The sequence below is a fragment of the Podarcis liolepis genome (assembly GCF_965112155.1).
Source record: "Podarcis liolepis genome assembly, chromosome: 2".
Taxonomy (NCBI): Eukaryota; Metazoa; Chordata; class Lepidosauria; order Squamata; family Lacertidae; genus Podarcis; species Podarcis liolepis.
Genome location: NC_139555.1, coordinates 68470838 through 68487889, shown reverse-complemented (window position 1 = coordinate 68487889; position 17052 = coordinate 68470838). Strand labels below are relative to the sequence as shown.

Genomic DNA, 17052 nt, shown 5'->3' with positions numbered 1-17052 from the left:
AGGTCCAAATCTCCTGTCTCAAATCGTGGAGAGTCACTGCCACCCAGGATAGACAAAACGGAGCCAGATGAACCAATAGTCTGATTCAGTATAAGGCAGCTTCCACACTTCCTTTATGCTTATTTTTCATCTAGTACAAAAATATTCCAAATGCCTTACATGAGTAAATTATGCAAACTAAAAGTCTGAGAATTTCTCTTTAACATTTTTTACTTCTTCATGAGAATATCACAGTGAGAGGCAAATTTCACCAAATAAGTCAGTGGCAGTTCTTCATAGCTGATCTAGCACTAAGCATGTTTAGGATGTTTTGAGTGTAAAAATGTTGATGCACAAACCTTTAAAACCTACTTTGTGTGCTGGTACAGAAGCCCATTCCTTCAAAAGAGTAAATTCATTTAGAAATTAAAACTCCTGAGATTTTGGGAATGCACAAATTTATTGCACATTTCAGTGAAAATCCCTTCAACTTGAGTTCAGAGGGCACATTTTACCACAAACGTGGAGATCCCTCTGGTTTTGCACCTCCTCTGGCATGCCAAGAACAAATGTCAACTTCACATTGTGGTTTATTTGGAGGAGCTCAGCAAAACAAAAAACAAAACAGTCTCTGCACAATAAATACCCTCTTTCCCCACTGCATGCCATTTTTGTAAACCACTTTGAGGTTTTTCTTTTTCTTTGGTTTTTACAATCAAGTAGCATATAAATTTTATGAAACCAACAAACAGATGAATAGTGCTGTCTCCCTAGCCTTCGGTCTCTCTGCACCGCATTATCTCAGCTTTTTTTGGTCCTATTTCTTACCTCTGCCCCTTATCTCTCCTTTTCCTCCTCACTTTCACTTCACTGGCAGCAACAGCCCACAAGATTTCCATTCCCCCAATACACACACAGACACACACACTGCCATAGGTTGGATAAACTGGTGCCAATTCTCCATGTGCCTTTGAATCAATGGAGACATAGTGGTGCAGCCACTTTCCCCCTCGGAGAAGCTTCTATTTTTCCAGCCAAGAGCTGCAGGAAAGGGCCACAAACAATGAATTCCCATAGTGAGGTGCAATTAGGCAAGGAGGGAGCTATGATTGACCCATGGGCCCGTGTTAGGTTGTGGGGAAAAACCCTTTAGTGAAAAGGCTGCTTAAATTCTTTTCCCGCAGTTCCTAGAAGGCACTTTGATGACGAAGAAGATCATCATCATTAAACTCCGATTTGTTTCCTTTCTCTGCTCCTGTTCTTAACAACAACATCCTTGTCTAAGATTCGCAGATTGCAGTTGCCTCCCCTGTAGTGAGCAGAAGAAGGGGGGGGGAGTGGGGAACCGTGGAGAGACTCTTCTTTGCATCTAGTGTGCCAGGAACCAGATGGACCTTGCTAGATGGCAGAGCTCCATTGCAACCATCCATTTTGATCAGATATTGCGCATGACCATGGAAACTACAGAGTGGCTGATCTACGCAAACGTTTAGCATTAACTACTACTCAGCTACCAACACCACCCCCTCCTCACATAGCTCAGAAGCAATCAGGGCTGGAGCGTTTCATCCAGCGTCCCAGCATGCAATGTGGGAAAAGTCCTGAGTGGCCACTTCTGGTAGCTCCCTCTGGGTCCACCAATTCAACTCAGACTGATCCACCGAGGCAGAAGGCTTTTATCTTTTCCATTGCAGCTGACTCCCCCAGCCCCACTGCAGCCATAAACTGTAATTGGTGGCTTCTTTGGGAATCCTACCAGAACTCTCGCCATGGTTATTTTATTCTCTTTATTAGCATTATGGCAGTCAATGCCCAGGACTCTTGTCACTTGTTGATCTGTGCATTGTGCCAAGCACAGAGAAGCCTGTCTCTCCTCCTCTGGCTTCTTACAAGAGGCAGGCAGGTTTCAGGTTTGTGGGATCTGTTTAGAACGAGAAGCCCTAAGTACACCTATCACAGCCAGGTGCAAAACAGGGGTGGGACAACACAGTCTTAGAATTAAGGAAAAGAGTGCCTCCGCAACATGTGCTCAGGCTGGGGTCTCCTGACCAGGCCAGATGAGTCACAGCTGGCTTCCCCCACATCCCATCTCTCCTGTGGAAGACACAGACGCAAGCAAAAAGGACGGATTAGACAAACTAGAGGATCAGACAAATTCATGGAGGATAAGACTATGGTGGCTCCTAGCCACAACGGCTATATTCTGCCTCTGAATACCTGGGAATCACAGTAGAGGGAGCACTATTGTGCTCAGGTTCTGCTTGGGCACTTCCTAGAGCATCTAGTTGGCCACTGAAAAGAGTGTGGGGAATAGATGGACCTTTGCCTGAACGAGCAAGGCTCTTCTGATGTTCTTATAAGAGGGGAGGACAATGATGCTTAATCTTCTTTCCTCGGCCTCCTGGTGCCAGTCTTACTGCACTCTGAGGGTCCTTGGCAGCCTGGCTCAAATACAGTTCAGAGGAGATGGGTGCTCCTTGCCAGCCCCAAACAACTTTAGGAACTTTCAGTCTGGGGCCAAAAGCCCTATGTCCTTATTGCCCATTCTGAGCCTCCCTTTGCTGCTTCCCACCTTCCTTCCCCCTTGGTAGCAAGGCCTGCCTGTTTACAGAGAGCATTCAGAGGGCTTATCAGTGGGATGCATGGGAAATCCAGGTACTGTAGTTGTTTTGTGCAGCAGCCTGGAGTGGGGATGAAGGGAAGGACATGCTTGCAGTGCCACCCAAGGTGACAGCTTCCTGGCCCTTATCAGCTCTGCTCCTGCATGCACATACCCATAGCAAGTGCAGAGCATGTTTTAATTCAACAGGAAAAAGTGCTTCCAGCCATAGACCAGTTCCTGGGATTAGTGTTGTTTTGGCCTCTGGGTGTCCATCCTTTGTTAACCTGATTGCTTGTTGCTAGTCAGGGATGATTGGTTAATGTTTCCTCAATGAGAGCTAATGATTGGACATGTTTTCCTTAATGGGCAATTTATCTGCATGGCAAGGAGGTCTGAAATCAGTGCTCAGGCATGGATAGAAAGGAAAGAAGAAGACATATGAGAGATGCAGAGCTGCTTGGTCTATTAGAAAATCCAAAATCAACCTACTAGGACAGTACTCTTTTTTTAAAACAGCAACAACCAAAACCTCACAATGTAATGAGCAAGCTCCTGAGTTCTATGAAAGTCTCAGTCAGGTAGGAGAGAGAGTTGTGGGTTTAGTTGGCCTGGAATCAGACTGGTGGGAGTGCAGAGATCCACACTGTTGTTTAGATCAACTGGTGCAGGTACAGCTGTAGCTCTGGTGCTGTAGGAGGCTATTTGTTTCCACAATGTGTGCAGCTTGTATTCCTGTAAATAACAGAAATATTACAAAGACACCACTACTCTCCAGGGCTCTGTCTCTCATCCAAAGGAAAGTAAACCCTGTAACACTGCCGATGAACTTCTCACCCCTGGGAGAAATGGAGAATGCTGCACAGAGTACTTTCCTGATCTAATTCACCCCATCCAAAGCCACATTCGGCTATTGGTTATGTTTGCCCCTGTGAGGAAAGTAGCTTTAGGGGAAATTTTGAAACTGGAAAGCTGTGTGGATAAAGGGTTAAATCTCCTCCCACCACCACAACCCTGAACTACCCCCCCCCAGCTTGCTACGAAGGGAGGGGTGTTGTTGGAAATACTAGTCACAGATGATAGTGATGATTCAATTGATTACCCACCCTTCACTATTATGTCATAGGGCACGTCGGAGGAATTTAAAATTCAGCATTTAAACTTTGAAAATAAATTGCAGTCACAGGAATAGATTTGTGTCCGCCTCTCATCTTTTACCCTATGTGGGTCTGCTTTTTATCTTTGGCTCTAAGGACTATACCCAAGAGTGTCAAACAGGGCAATGGAGCAGGCAAGGCCAGGTAGGGGAGCAGTGAACAAGCCCCCTTCCTCCCTTAACAAGATACCCTTCACTGTTATTGTCAGCATGCATGGGGATGTGAGATCAAGGCACCAGCACATTTTGTATGTGATTTATCTCCCTTGGCAAACAGCCAGGTGGAATCAGGAAAGCATGGGGCAAGACTAATTGAAGAATAGGGTCAGAAGAACTAAACCAACCCCCTTGTATTGGGCCTGGAGACTTCCAGTCTGCACTGATTGGATTATAGTTGAGATGCCTGCAGCAGCCTTGGCAGAAAGTAAAAATGGGCAAACCTACATCTTCCATACTGGTTGCTGCACTGACACCTTCTGGATTTCCATCTATATTTTAAAAACACCACGGCTGATTGTTTGGGATGCAGATATGGCTGTCAGAACCTGCCCCACCAACAATCAGTTTAGGTAAGGGCTGCTTGCCAGAGCAAAGGCCTGCCAGTGTGAACTATAGAAGCAAGGTCCCGCTCAGTTTAGACCAGAGCTTTCCAAACTGTGTGTTGTGACACGTTAGTGTGTCGGCTGCAGTGTGTAGGTGTGTCACATGAATGCTCTCCACGCTCCTCCCAGGGCTGGAAGGGGGTTGGTTTGGTTTGCTAGTAAAACTGCATCACTGTGTCACGAAATGCTGCATGTCTAAAAAGTGTGTCACTAACATGAAAAGTTTGGAAAGTTCTGGTTTAGACCCTAGTCATCAGCCTGCACCACATTCACAGCTACCAGCCTGCCTGTGAGTAGAACTGGAGGAACCAAAATACGGCATGTCAAAGAAGCAAGAGAGCAGAATGAGAGGGAACCTGGGAAAACATTCACAGAGGTGGTCAGTTGGAGGATCCAAAAACAGAATGGCAAAGGCTGGTGGTCAAGTTTAAAGAGCAATGTAGAGAGATGTGATAGATGAGGAGAGAAATAGTATTGGCCCAATCCTGGTTCCTATTAAAGGGAGGTTTATTTGTCCAAAGCTAAGGCTTGGGTCATCACAGCAAAGGCAGTTTCACAGGGCTGCTTAGTGCCAAAATAATTACTAATTAAATGTGAGCAATGGGGAAGAGGCAGCCGCACAATCCGAAGGGACTAATCGAAGGCTCCAGACTCTCTCAGGGCACCTGGCATAATAATCGCCTCTGATTGATTAGTTCAGCTGGTCAGCTGACAAGGGCATTAGTCACATGACTCCAGCCCTCTGGAGCGATGGAATGCATGTGGCTGACCGCGCTGGTCTGTGTAAATGGATTATTACTCCGAGTAATTAAGATGGAATTAAAAATTAATTCTTTTCTACAGAGCGATTGCATTTCAAGGGATAAGCTGGATGTTACAGCCTTTGTGTGATTTTTCTCTAAATTAAATTGGATTGTGTCGGGTGGGGGAGATTGGACGGGGATTAACCGCCTGTTAAACGACTTGCATGAGAAATGAGCATGGACTGAGATGTCTTGGTCTGATGAGATACTCAGCGGGGCCTCTCTTTGTTTGGCTGGCAACCATCCTTTCCTTGTCTGGGCTTTGTGGTGTAGTCATGCCTTCTTGGCCCAAGTGGGACGTTATCTACTATAACACATCCTATCAGCCTTTATGAGGCAAAACTAGGGCTTCAGGGATCCAAGGTCTTCCTGAGAGCAGCAATCAATGGCCAAAGAAACACTTATTCATTCAAACGATTTATAGACCATCCTATAACCAAAGTTCTCTGGGAGGCTTACAGGGATTGAAACAAACAAAACTACATCAAAACACAGCTAATACAATATCGCTATTTAAAAATTCTTCAAAACTTAGAGCAACACTAAGAGAGAATTTGCAAAATTCAATTAAAACAAGGGTGAAGCACTAAAACTGCTAGCACATTTGCAAAGCTAAACTGAGTCCGGTATGGTTTCAAATTTGATGGGGAACCATGTGTTGAGATTCCTGCATTGCAGGGGTTGGGCTAGATGACCCTCAGGATCCCTTCCAATTCCATGATAATAAGGTGAAGAAAAATAAAAATCCAGAGATTTAAAGTAGTATCAAACTATAAACATAATTTACAAAGCCCAAGAAAATTAAAAGGTCTTTGCATGGCACTTTGAAGGACATTAATAAGGTGTCAGATGGGAGAGCGTTCCACAACTAAGGGGCCACTTAGAGTAGATTGTCGGATGACAGTCTCAAGGAGCTACACGAGAGAAGAGATGTTCCTTCAGATACACCAGTGGCCCCAAGCTGTGGAGGGCTTTGAAGGCCAAAACCAACACTTTGATCTGGGAATAATAATAATAATAATAATAATAATAATAATAATAATAATAAATAAATAAATAAATAATTTATTATTTATACCCCACCCATCTCTGGGCGGTTCCCAACCGAATATTGAAAACATGATACAGCATTAAACATTAAAAACTTCCCTAAACAGGGCTGTCTTCAGATGTCTTCTAAAGGTAAGATAGTTGCTTATTTCCTTGACATCTGATGGAAGGACGTTCCACATGGCGGGTGCCACTACCGAGAAGGCCCTCTGCCTGGTTCCCTGTAACCTTGCAGTGAGGGAACTGCCAGAAGGCCCTCAGCACTGAACCTCAGTGGGGGTAGAGACGCTCCTTCAGGTATACAGGGGATGTTAGCAATTTCACTCCTCCAGTGCTGCAGATGAGATTGTTGTAAATCACATGCCTGTCTGGGACGACTCTGGGAAAGGAGTACACTTATCTCTTCTGCTGAGGGTACTATTACACTGTACTTTCGCTTTTATTTGTTTGTTTGTTCTCTCGGAGCTGGAGAGAACGGACGCCATTATGCTTTTGTCTGTACATAGTGTGTAAATAAGTAGATTAGCTCTACAATGTCTCACTCTTCTTGCTGTGTTATGCCAGAAGATTAGTGTACATGTATCAATATTATGTATGTTGCTAGAAGTGCACTGGAAGAAAAGGGAGATGCCTTTTCCAGAGCTGCGCGTGCCAGAGGACACTCAGAGATCCAGGGGCTTGCAGGCACCCCCAGAGTGTTTTTCCATCAGGGCCGAGGCTATTTAGGGCTTTAAAGGTCAGCACCAACACTTTGAATTGTGCTCAGAAATGTACTGGGAGCCAATGTAGGTTTTTCAGGATCAGTGTTATATGGTCTTGGCGGCCACTCCCAGTCACCAGTCTAGCTGCCACATTCTGGATTAATTGCAATTTCCGAGTCACCTTCAAAGGTAGTCCCAAGTAGAGTGCATTGCAGTAGTCCAAGTGAGCGATAACTAAAGCATGCACCACTCTGGTGAGACAGTCCGTGGGCAGGTAGGGTCTCAACCTGCGTACCAGATGGAGCTGGTAGACAGCTGCCCTGGACACAGAATTGACATGCACCTCCATGGACAGCTGTGAGTCCAAAATGACTCCCAGGCTGCACACCTGGTCCTTCAGGGGAACAGTTACCCAATTCAGGACCAGCAAGTCCTCCACACCAGCCCTCCCCCTGTCCCCCAAGAACAGTATTTCTGTCTTGTCAGGATTCAACCTCAATCTGTTAGCCGCCATCCATCCTCCAACCGCCTCCAGACACTCACACAGGACCTTCACCACCCTTACTGATTCTGATTTAAAGGAGAGGTAGAGCTGGGTAACATCCACATATTGATGAATACCCAGCCCAAACCCCCTGATGATCTCTCCCAGTGGCTTCATATAAATGTTAAAAAGCATGGGGGAGAGGACAGAACCCAGAGGCACCCCACAAGTGAGAGCCCAAGGGTCTGAACACTCATCCCCCAACACCACTTTCTGGATATGGCCCAGGAGAAAATGGACTGAGAGCCAGCAAAGATAGCAAACTACTGGCACAATATGTTCATAACACACAGCGCCCGTCAGACCTATTGATACTGACTGAAACTTACCAATCATTGTGAACAATGCCTCCTGGTAATTGAAGCTAGAGGTGATCAGGCCATAGATCACTCTCTCTGTTCAGGTAGGGTAGCAGCTGATAGAAGGAGCCTTGAGTGACAAAGATGGATCAACGAGCACCTCCAAACTTGGTTGTCTACGATGAGCGCAACCTCCTCCAGAACATGACTTGCCTGAGCAGATGACTCACCTCCTAACAGTTACAACATGTGTCCTGCTGGATCAGGCCATTGGCACTTCTAGTCCAGCATCCTGTTCTCAGTGGCCAACCCAATGTCCCCAGGAAGCCCACAAGCAGGACCTAGGCAAAACAGCCCTCTTCCCACTTGCAATTGCCAGCAGCTGATATTCAGCATACTGCCTCCAAGGGTGAAGGTAGAGCACAGCCATCATGGCCAGTAGCCACGAATATCCTTATCCTCCATGAATTTGTTGAATCCTCTTTTAAAGCCACCCAAGTTGGCAACCACCAATCTACTTTCTTTTGTCTATCCGGAAGAGAAGTGCTTTCTTTTGTATGCCCTCAGCTTCATTACAAAACCCAGAATTGCACCCAAATGCCTGCATCTGTTTTCTGGATTGAGCCTCAGTATGCTCACCCATGTCCAGCCCATTATTGCAGCCAGGCGCTGACTAAGTGCCGTAGCCAGGCACTGTGTGTAGAAAAGAAGCCCTGCGTCATCGTTTCAGCAATCATCTGACAAAATCTGAATAGGATTTTCAGTCATCAGCGAGCACATCTTCAGTGCCCCACATAGCTCTTTTACTCTCTCTATGATGAACAGAAGCCAAATAAATCTTGCCCAAAAGCAAATCCTTGCAATTGTGCTGGATTTGCATAATACATACAGGTTGCAGGATGCAGCTTTCTTGGCCCAGAATTTTGATGGTTTTTTAAAATATATGCTGCAATGATTATTCATCTACATAAGAGATGAGCACCACCACTTGTAGCTCTGCTCTAAAAAGCTTTGCTGGAGTTGGGAATGGATGCATTCTCTGGAGTGGGATGCAATATGGAATCTAGAATGCAATCAGCAATCCACTCCAGCCAGGGACGTGCAGTAGCATCATGTACTTGGGTGACATTTCTCAGTTTGCACAAGCCCTCTCAGCTCATGCTCTGAGACCATGAAGATGACAAGGAGTCAGCGACGTTATCAAGCCACCTGGCTTGCAATGCAAAACCTAGCAACCATGGCCAAAGGCCATCCTCTCCTCCCATGCTCCTCCCTAAACGGACTCGGTCCAGTATACCTGAAGGAGCGTCTCCACCCCCATCGTTTGGCCCAGCCACTGAGGTCCAGCACCGAGGGCCTTCTGGCGGTTCCCTCACTGTGAGAAGTGAGGTTACAGGGAACCAGGCAGAGGGCCTTCTTGGTAGTGGCACCCGCCCTGTGGAATGCCCTCCCACCAGATGTCAAAGAAATAAACAATTATCTGACTTTTAGAAGACATCTGAAGGCAGCCCTGTTTAGGAAAGTTTTTAATATTTGATGAATTATTGTATTTTAATATTTTGCTGGAAGCCACCAAGAGTGGTTGGGGAAATCCAACCAGATAGGTGGGGTATAAATAAATTATTATTATTATTATTATTATTATTATTATTATTATTATTATTATTAAACAGAGTTTGCCAAAATGTTGTAGGTTCTGAGTTGGTTCCAGAAACCACTGTGCTCCGACTGGAACCTGGATTTCCAGGCTGAATTCACCTCCTAGGTCTGCATATGTCTACAGGGATATCTTCACAGAGAATGACTTGATCAGATGCAGCCAGCAACTCAAATATAGCTCCACATGTGATGCTGGGATGCCATGCAGTGCTGCAGATTAGAGTGGCAGATATTTGGGTTGATTTTGTAGCTTTAATAGAGTAGCCAGGCAGCATTAAATGTAAATGTCACACTTATTAATGGGACCAAATTAATGAACATAGGAGGGAGGCCTCAGGTAAATCATATTCTGGGGACATAATATGCACACATAACGGAAGATAGGCAACAACCACTAACGAAGCCCCCAACCACTAACAGCTCAGTTGGATAGAGTGTGGTGCTGATAACACCAAGGTTGCTTGCTCAATCCCCCTATGGGACAAGTTTCACATTCCAGCATTGCAGGGGGCTGGACTAGATGATCCTCAGGGTTCCTTCCAACTCTAGAATTCTATTATTCTAATGGCCAGTGGGAAACTCCCGGCATCTCAACACAGTGGGTTGCTAGTCCTTACCAAGCGGGGGAGGAGAGGGGCACGAGGAGCTTGACCCAGTGCAGCATTTGCTTCTGAGACCATCAGAGTGATGCCAACATTACGGACCACACTGTGCCAAGCTCCCTAGGCCTTTCCCCTCTCTTCTTGGTAAGCACTAGCAACCTGCTGTGTTGAGAAACTGGGACAGGATTTTGTTCCGCACCCAGTCTGACATCTACGTGAAACCACTGAAGAGAGTGAGTGGCTCGTGTTCACCTAGCAAGCTTTGCTGCTCAGCTGGAATTTGAACTGAGCCCATCCCAGTCAAAATCCAACACTCTAACCACTACAGCATGCTGCTTCTCCTAGTGGCTGCTCCCTTGTCACAAGTCAAAGAAGCAGTGGCCAGTTTCCCAGGTGACAGTCTCAGGAAATAAGTCTGAGGACATGTAACTCTACCAGCTTGCTAAGCTAAGCAGATGTGGGTCTGGCTAGCATCTGGATGGGAGACCACCTGGAACCCCATGTAGCACTGAGTAGATAATTTGGGGTGAGAAAGATATAATATGCTCCAAATAAATAAATGCAATAAGAGTGAGGAACAGAATACAGTATTGACTGTCCAGCAATGTCTGGATGCTGGACTGGACTTGGTGGAGAAGAGGACAACTACACACTCACAGACACGCACAGCCAAACAGGTTGCGAGGATGAAAAGTGGGGGTAGAGAGCAATGTACACCTGTCAGCCTGAACTCCTTGGAGGAAGGGTAGATTAAAAATATATATACATAAATATGTGCTGGGATTTTTAAATGAAGATGAATGCCTACCTCATACTGGAGACTCCCAGGCACCCCCACGACCCTCCCTCCAATTGATCGGGAGCCTTGAGTATATTGGTGAAATGCCCACTTACCCCCAGAACATAACATCTCCGCTGAACCGCTGAGCCGGTCCCACTGAAACGGCGCCACTTCCCGCAGAACACCTCTGGGCCTTTTGATTTCGAAACGGCGGCCGAGTATTTACATATGCCTCCGTTTGGGTTTAGTCTATAGACTACGGGCGAGACTTAAATCTAGAGCAATATTTGCCTTTGATTCCTTAACCTGGAAGGTCGCCCCTTCATTAGCGCGTCTTGCGCGGCCCCTTCCTCCTGGCCTTTCCTTTGACTAGTTTAGCCTCTATTAATCATGCATGTGGAACTCCTCATTTGCAAAGTGTGGCGCTCATCCCTGAAGAAGGAGGCCATTATCATTCCCACAGCAGCACGCAGGCAGAGAGAGCGGAAAGAAGGAGTAGCCAGCCCCAGAGACCCCAGAACTGTGTGGGGCGCAGCCTGTGGTGCGGACGGGGACCCGGGTCCCAAGGCCCAGTCATTGCCCCTTTCGCTTAACTGGAAATGCTGCGACATCCACGACGCCCGGATGGCGCGAAGTCTCCTCTCCCGCTTCCTCCTCAGCAAAGCACCGGATTCAAGGGAAGGAGGTTGGCTCTGCAGCGCACCGCTCGGCGGCCAGCGACAGCCCGGGGAAGTCCCAGGCGCATGTCGGCCTTCAGGGCTTCGCCGGGGCTCAAACTTCAGCATCTTGTGCGCGCATGAAAAGTCCTCAGCCCCCCTGACTTCTCTCCGTTACCTTCCCTCGGGCGGCGGCGGTCAGAAAGGGGCCGCGGAGCGCCGAGGGTTTTCTAAACTCCTATCAAATATTTAACTAGGTATCTGCGCTCATGTATAATGAATAGCTCGGCCCCGCGCCTGCCGGCCTGCCTGCCTGCCTGCTCGCTCACTCACTCACTTGTGGTGTTTAAGGAAGTGGAATATTGTTATTAAACGCCATTGTATTAGCCGAGCTGCTGCAGGCGGCCCGACGGAGTTACAGGCGGAGAAGGGCGCGCGGGCTAATAAACAACGCATTATGCGGGCAGACGGGCCGCCGGCTCCTGCTGCCGCTTTGCGAGCGGGCAGGCGAGGCGAGGGAAGAATCTCCTTGATCAAGGAAAGGCAAGGAATGACTATGGCTACCTGCTGAAAATTCTCCCCAATTAAATTACGCTCAGGCTCATCCGGCCAGGCCAGCATGGCAATAGGGGAGAGTTTCTATTTGCAAATCAAAGCAGTGCTGGAACCAGACACCGTCCATTGCAGGGAGTTACCCGTTGGGTCCTCCCTATTCTACCATTCTGTGATTCTATTCCTGGGCCTGGTTGTGGAGGGCGGTCTGCAAACTATCAAGTGCATCTTGCGTTCCTAACAGGGGAAAAGGCAGGATATAAATAAATACTGTTATAATAACGACCTTCCTGGAGTTTCTGAGGTGGGTTTATTCAGCCCAAGGAGGTTAGTGCTTTAGCAGTATGTAAAATGTCCTGTACTGCAAAGGGCTTAGGTTATGAAAAATGGAACATTGTTAGAGAGAATGAGTTTTAGAAGTTTGAGCAAGCTTTTGAATTCCACAGAGCTTTTTCTTGGACTGGACATTAAGCTGAGGAAGAGTTCTGTGAATCTTAAAACCTCTCTCACTGAGTTATGTATTGATGAGAACCAAAGGTAAATACAAGAAGCTGCCTTACACTATCGTATCACTGGTCCACATAGCCCAGTGTTGTTTTATCTGACAGGCAGAATTCGCTGCAGAAGAGATCCTTCCCAGCCCTGCTAGTTGAGAACCCTTTCTTGTTTTGTGATGGTGAGGATTGAACCCAGTGGTCTAGCAGACCACACACTCTAGCACTAAGCAATGATGATCCTTCACAAATAAAGGTATGCTCTCACTTTTCCTTGGAGCAGGAACTTATCAGGAAATTGAAGCCAGAAGCAAAATGGGGGCCACAGCAATGGTACAGCACTATGTTAATGAGCTCTGCTGGGGGGGTATATCTGTGATCATGGTGAAGGTGATTACCCCAGAAGGTATGGAATGGAATGGAACAGAATAAAACTTTGGTCTAGAGACTCTGGCTCATGATGAAAATAGGCCTGAATGCCTGTCGTGAGGGTGGAACTGTTTTTCTGTCAGCAGTGTGAGAAGCAGAAATGTGCACAAGGCCTTAGTCGAGCTAAGGCAATGCACCAGTGTGAGGAAGGTACAAGATGTGTTACTCTATGTGACTTGCAGTGCTGGGTGACCTTCATGAACCTCCCTGAACCTCAAAAAGGCTTGGGGTCATATTAACCCCTAAAACAATGGAAGACTGCTTCTGCCAATGTTTGTCCTGTGACCTGTCATTTACCAGTACAAAACCAATTTTAGTTGCAAACAACAGGGGAATTAAAAGGAACCAATCAGCTCACAAGAAAATGTTTTATGTGAAGCTGGGAAACAGAAGGAACAAGTCTCCTCAATGGGCTTCATTTCTTTTCTATACAAGAAGCTTTTTCTGATCTTTTTTGTGTTGAAACTTTTCTCTGGAACACACACATACACACACACACAGAAAATTTTGCTTTTAGATTCCATTATTGCTGCTTGTAATAATTTACACTGGGTTAAGTGTTTTCTGATAACTTCCCCACATACTTTTTGTACAGCTCTGATGATTCCACCCCCCCCCCCCGGTGCAGTTCAGACTTCACTATTTTATTTTTCTTTAATTTTCACCTGGACACATTTTCTGTTTTGATTTTGCTGGATCCCATATCCTAAACTCCACTGACATCTAGTAACATGCATCCATGGGAGCCTGTTATCTATAATTTCATTCTGGATTGACAGCTATGTTCTTCTGTTTATTATTTCTCTCTTCCCCAAGATTCACTCATGTATACTGTGCTGTTGATTTCTCCTCGATACTATTATGCTTATATCTTTCATAAACTGAACTTCCTTCACTGGTCTTCTGCTATAATGTATTTAAAATAAAAGTTTCTAAACAGCTTTTGGCCTCTCAAATTCTGTCTGGTCACCACCCACTTGCCCGTTGGAGCAATTTAAGAACCTCGTTTTCATTGCTACATTTCAGCTGCAAAAAAATCCCCCAGAGGTTTCTACACTCCCAGCCACCTGCATCTGTCTGTCTTCCCTCCAGGTAAGCAAGAGTCATTATCGCAGCTCAAGGACACATTCCAACCAGGCAAAAGCACTCAAGGAGAGGAGAGAGCTGGGCTGACAAGGGATGTGGCATTGAGAGAGAGAGTGGCTTTGGAAAGTTTTGAGGGCCAATTCCCTGGGCCTGAGGTCCCCGCTAAAGATCAATAACACTTTGACATAGATAATATGAGGGTATTATATGAAAATTCTTTAAAAGATGAGTCATCTAAAATTGTGTTGCAATTGAAGGAAGTCATGTGCGACACATAGTAAAAAGTAGAGTAAGAAGTTTTTGTCTTCCAGGATAGGGCAGCCAAATCACTTCAACTCAGGTGCTCTACTCTAGGCAAACTGTGGATGGAGCGATACCTTTCCCCTGCCTTAAGCCCTGATAAATTTATTATGGATCTACCCTTTCCATTCACTTGGGTTTTCCACCTTGAGTTTTCCTAGCTCGCATTCTTACTTTCTGTTACGTTCTAAACAGGGCTGGATCTGCCCTAGCTATAAAGCTGAAATGTCTGCAGCAAACTCTGGAAGTGAAGCCACACTGCAGATTATTTGAATTGTAACAAAACACCCATGTTTCATAAAAAGGCAGAGGCTGAATTTCTATGCACATTTCACAGGGAGGAAATTCCACTGAATTCAGTTGGACGCCGTGGGCAGAATCAGGCCTGCAGATATCTAATATCACTTGCTGGTGGGATGACAACATGTTTTGACTTGTTGTGGCTGCCAGCATGCGTGACTCGGGGGAAACTGGATTCCAGTTCACTTGGCTGAGTAAGCTCTGTATGAGTTGACCATTTGGATGAGACATACCTTATTAGTCAGGAAAGAATCTTGTTAATAAGCAGGGGCTCTGAAGTGCATTTTATGGTGCTTTTCCTCCCTTTTCTTTTCTCTGTAACCATCTGTTTCCAATCCTTCTGCTTACTGCTATTTGAATCTTTATCAAAGACCTTGTTAAATAAGCCTCTACGTGGCTTTATTATAGACACATCTAAGAGCTGTGTGTTTTTGTAAGAGAATTGATGGTAGCTGCAAAGAAGGAACACAGCTTTTTTTTGTTTTTTTAGAAGCAATAATCTGTTTTGTGCTGAAGGCACCAGGAAGGTGAAGAAACAGTCATTCTATTATGTGAGGTTGTTAAAACCCATGTGTAATCATGAAAGACAATACTTTTGAATTGCTTCTGTTTGTTTGTTTGTCTGTCTGTGCATTTTGTCAATAACAAAAGTTTACATAGGACCTGAAGTGGAAATCCAAATGGCAGCCCCACCCACAAAACACATACACACAAATCAACAATAGTCACAGTCCATGGGGAGAGACCCATTGCACCCTGGTTCTGCTTATGGGTTTCCCAGATTAGCCTCTGTGAGGACAGGATGCTGACTTTTGGCCTGATCCAACAGGTGGTTCTTATATTCTTATGGAAGTTCTCCTGCACAAGCCTAACTGAAACAAATAGCAACTGCACTATGACTATGTATGTAGCATGTGCAGGAGAAAACCTTTTTATATTGTGCCTTTTGGATCAGATCTGACTCCCAGTCTGCTACTTTTAATGCGACTCCAGATCCACCTCCAGAAAGCCCCTGGCCTCATTTTTAGGCCCACAGCTGAAATTCAAAAAATTATAGCATGGATGGGGGCAGAAAATGTGAGTTAATATTCTGCACTGGAATAATCATCTGTGCTCCTTCCTAAACCACTTGCCTAGCCAGAGTGTTTCTCACACCATTGCTCATTACCAATGGCTTAGCTAGGGAGCTTTGGTAAGGCTTGTGCCTTCTGATCCCTGTTCTCATCATCCTGCCTCCCAAAGCAGGCAGTAGCAGCATTTGTTCATTGACTGGAATGCATATTTTAGGATAGGGATCGTGCAAGCAAAAGATAACGGACAAGGAATGTTTTAGAAGTGTCTCTCTCCCCACCCAACCCCCAGATTCTTTGCTGTTGTTGCTTTGCCTGGTGGTGACTTGACTGACCACTTTGTGATCTGCCTTTGACCGGATTATGTGTTAATATTTCAGAATCCACTCTGCTGCTCAGGGAACTGGCTGATTCTTTCAAGCTGACTGAGAATAGAGCAGGAAACGCAAGGTGTACCTTCTCCTTTTTTTTAACCCAAGGCAGGAGTGGAGAGGAAGCTACATGGGGTGAGAGTTAATAAATAATGGGTGCTGCCATTCATTTGAATTCCACAGACAGAATAGCAGGGCTCCAGCAAGACAGCGGGGAGAAGAGCCATGCCTACGATAGACTCTCGCCTCTTACTAAGTATACCTGCCACTTACCAGTTTTCTTCTCCTTCTTTGAGCAGGAACAATTGAATAGGGGCTCAACTTCAGTAAGCCAGGTTACTTACCCAGGAAGGAAATACAAGGACTGGAGTGGTTGCTTATGGGTGAATACCTTGTTATAATCACCCAAGACTCAACCAGAATGGACTGAACTGGCTGGGACAAAGACACAGGAAACATTCGGAAGACCCCTTTGGGCTGCAATCTTGTTTGTCAGGTGGTGCAGTGGGTCAGTGCATCTGGCTGTTAACCAGAAGGCAGGTGGTTGGTGCCCACCCAGGGATGGTTGTGGGCAGGATTCCTATATATTGCAGGGGGTTAGACTCGATGACCCTCGGGGTCCCTTCCAACTCTGATTATAGGACTTCTGTGACACATACAGGGGAGTAAATTCCATTCAGTACAGTGGGACTTGCTTCTGCCTAACATGCATAGGATTGTGCCACACTTGTCTACTGCCCCCAACGACAATCAGTATCTTTATCCACGCAGTGGTTAAAGTGGGTAAAGGTAAAGGGACCCCTGACCATTAGGTCCAGTCGCAAACAACTCTGGGGTTGCTGCGCTCATCTCGCTTTACTGGCCGAGGGAGCCGGCGTACAGCCGCCGGGTCATGTGGCCAGCATGACTAAGCCGCTTCTGGCAACCCAGAGCAGCGCACGGAAACGCCGTTTACCTTCCTGCCAGAGCAGTACCTATTTATCTACTTGCACTTTGATGTGCTTTCAAACTGCTAGGTT

The 17052-nt window shown here is 46.0% G+C and overlaps 1 long non-coding RNA gene across 2 annotated transcripts; it reads right to left on the bottom strand.

The window, feature by feature from the left end:
- Positions 1-3070: 3070 nt before the first annotated feature.
- On the bottom strand, positions 3071-13787 carry LOC310699915. Of its 2 annotated transcripts, none has more exons than XR_014522295.1 (2): positions 10889-13787; positions 3071-3313 (listed from the first exon to the last, which is right to left on the bottom strand). It is a non-coding gene; the product is annotated as an uncharacterized lncRNA (long non-coding RNA). The 2 variants fall into 2 exon arrangements; XR_014522296.1 differs by having other exon boundaries at positions 11370-13787.
- Between the last annotated feature and the right edge of the window lie 3265 nt (positions 13788-17052).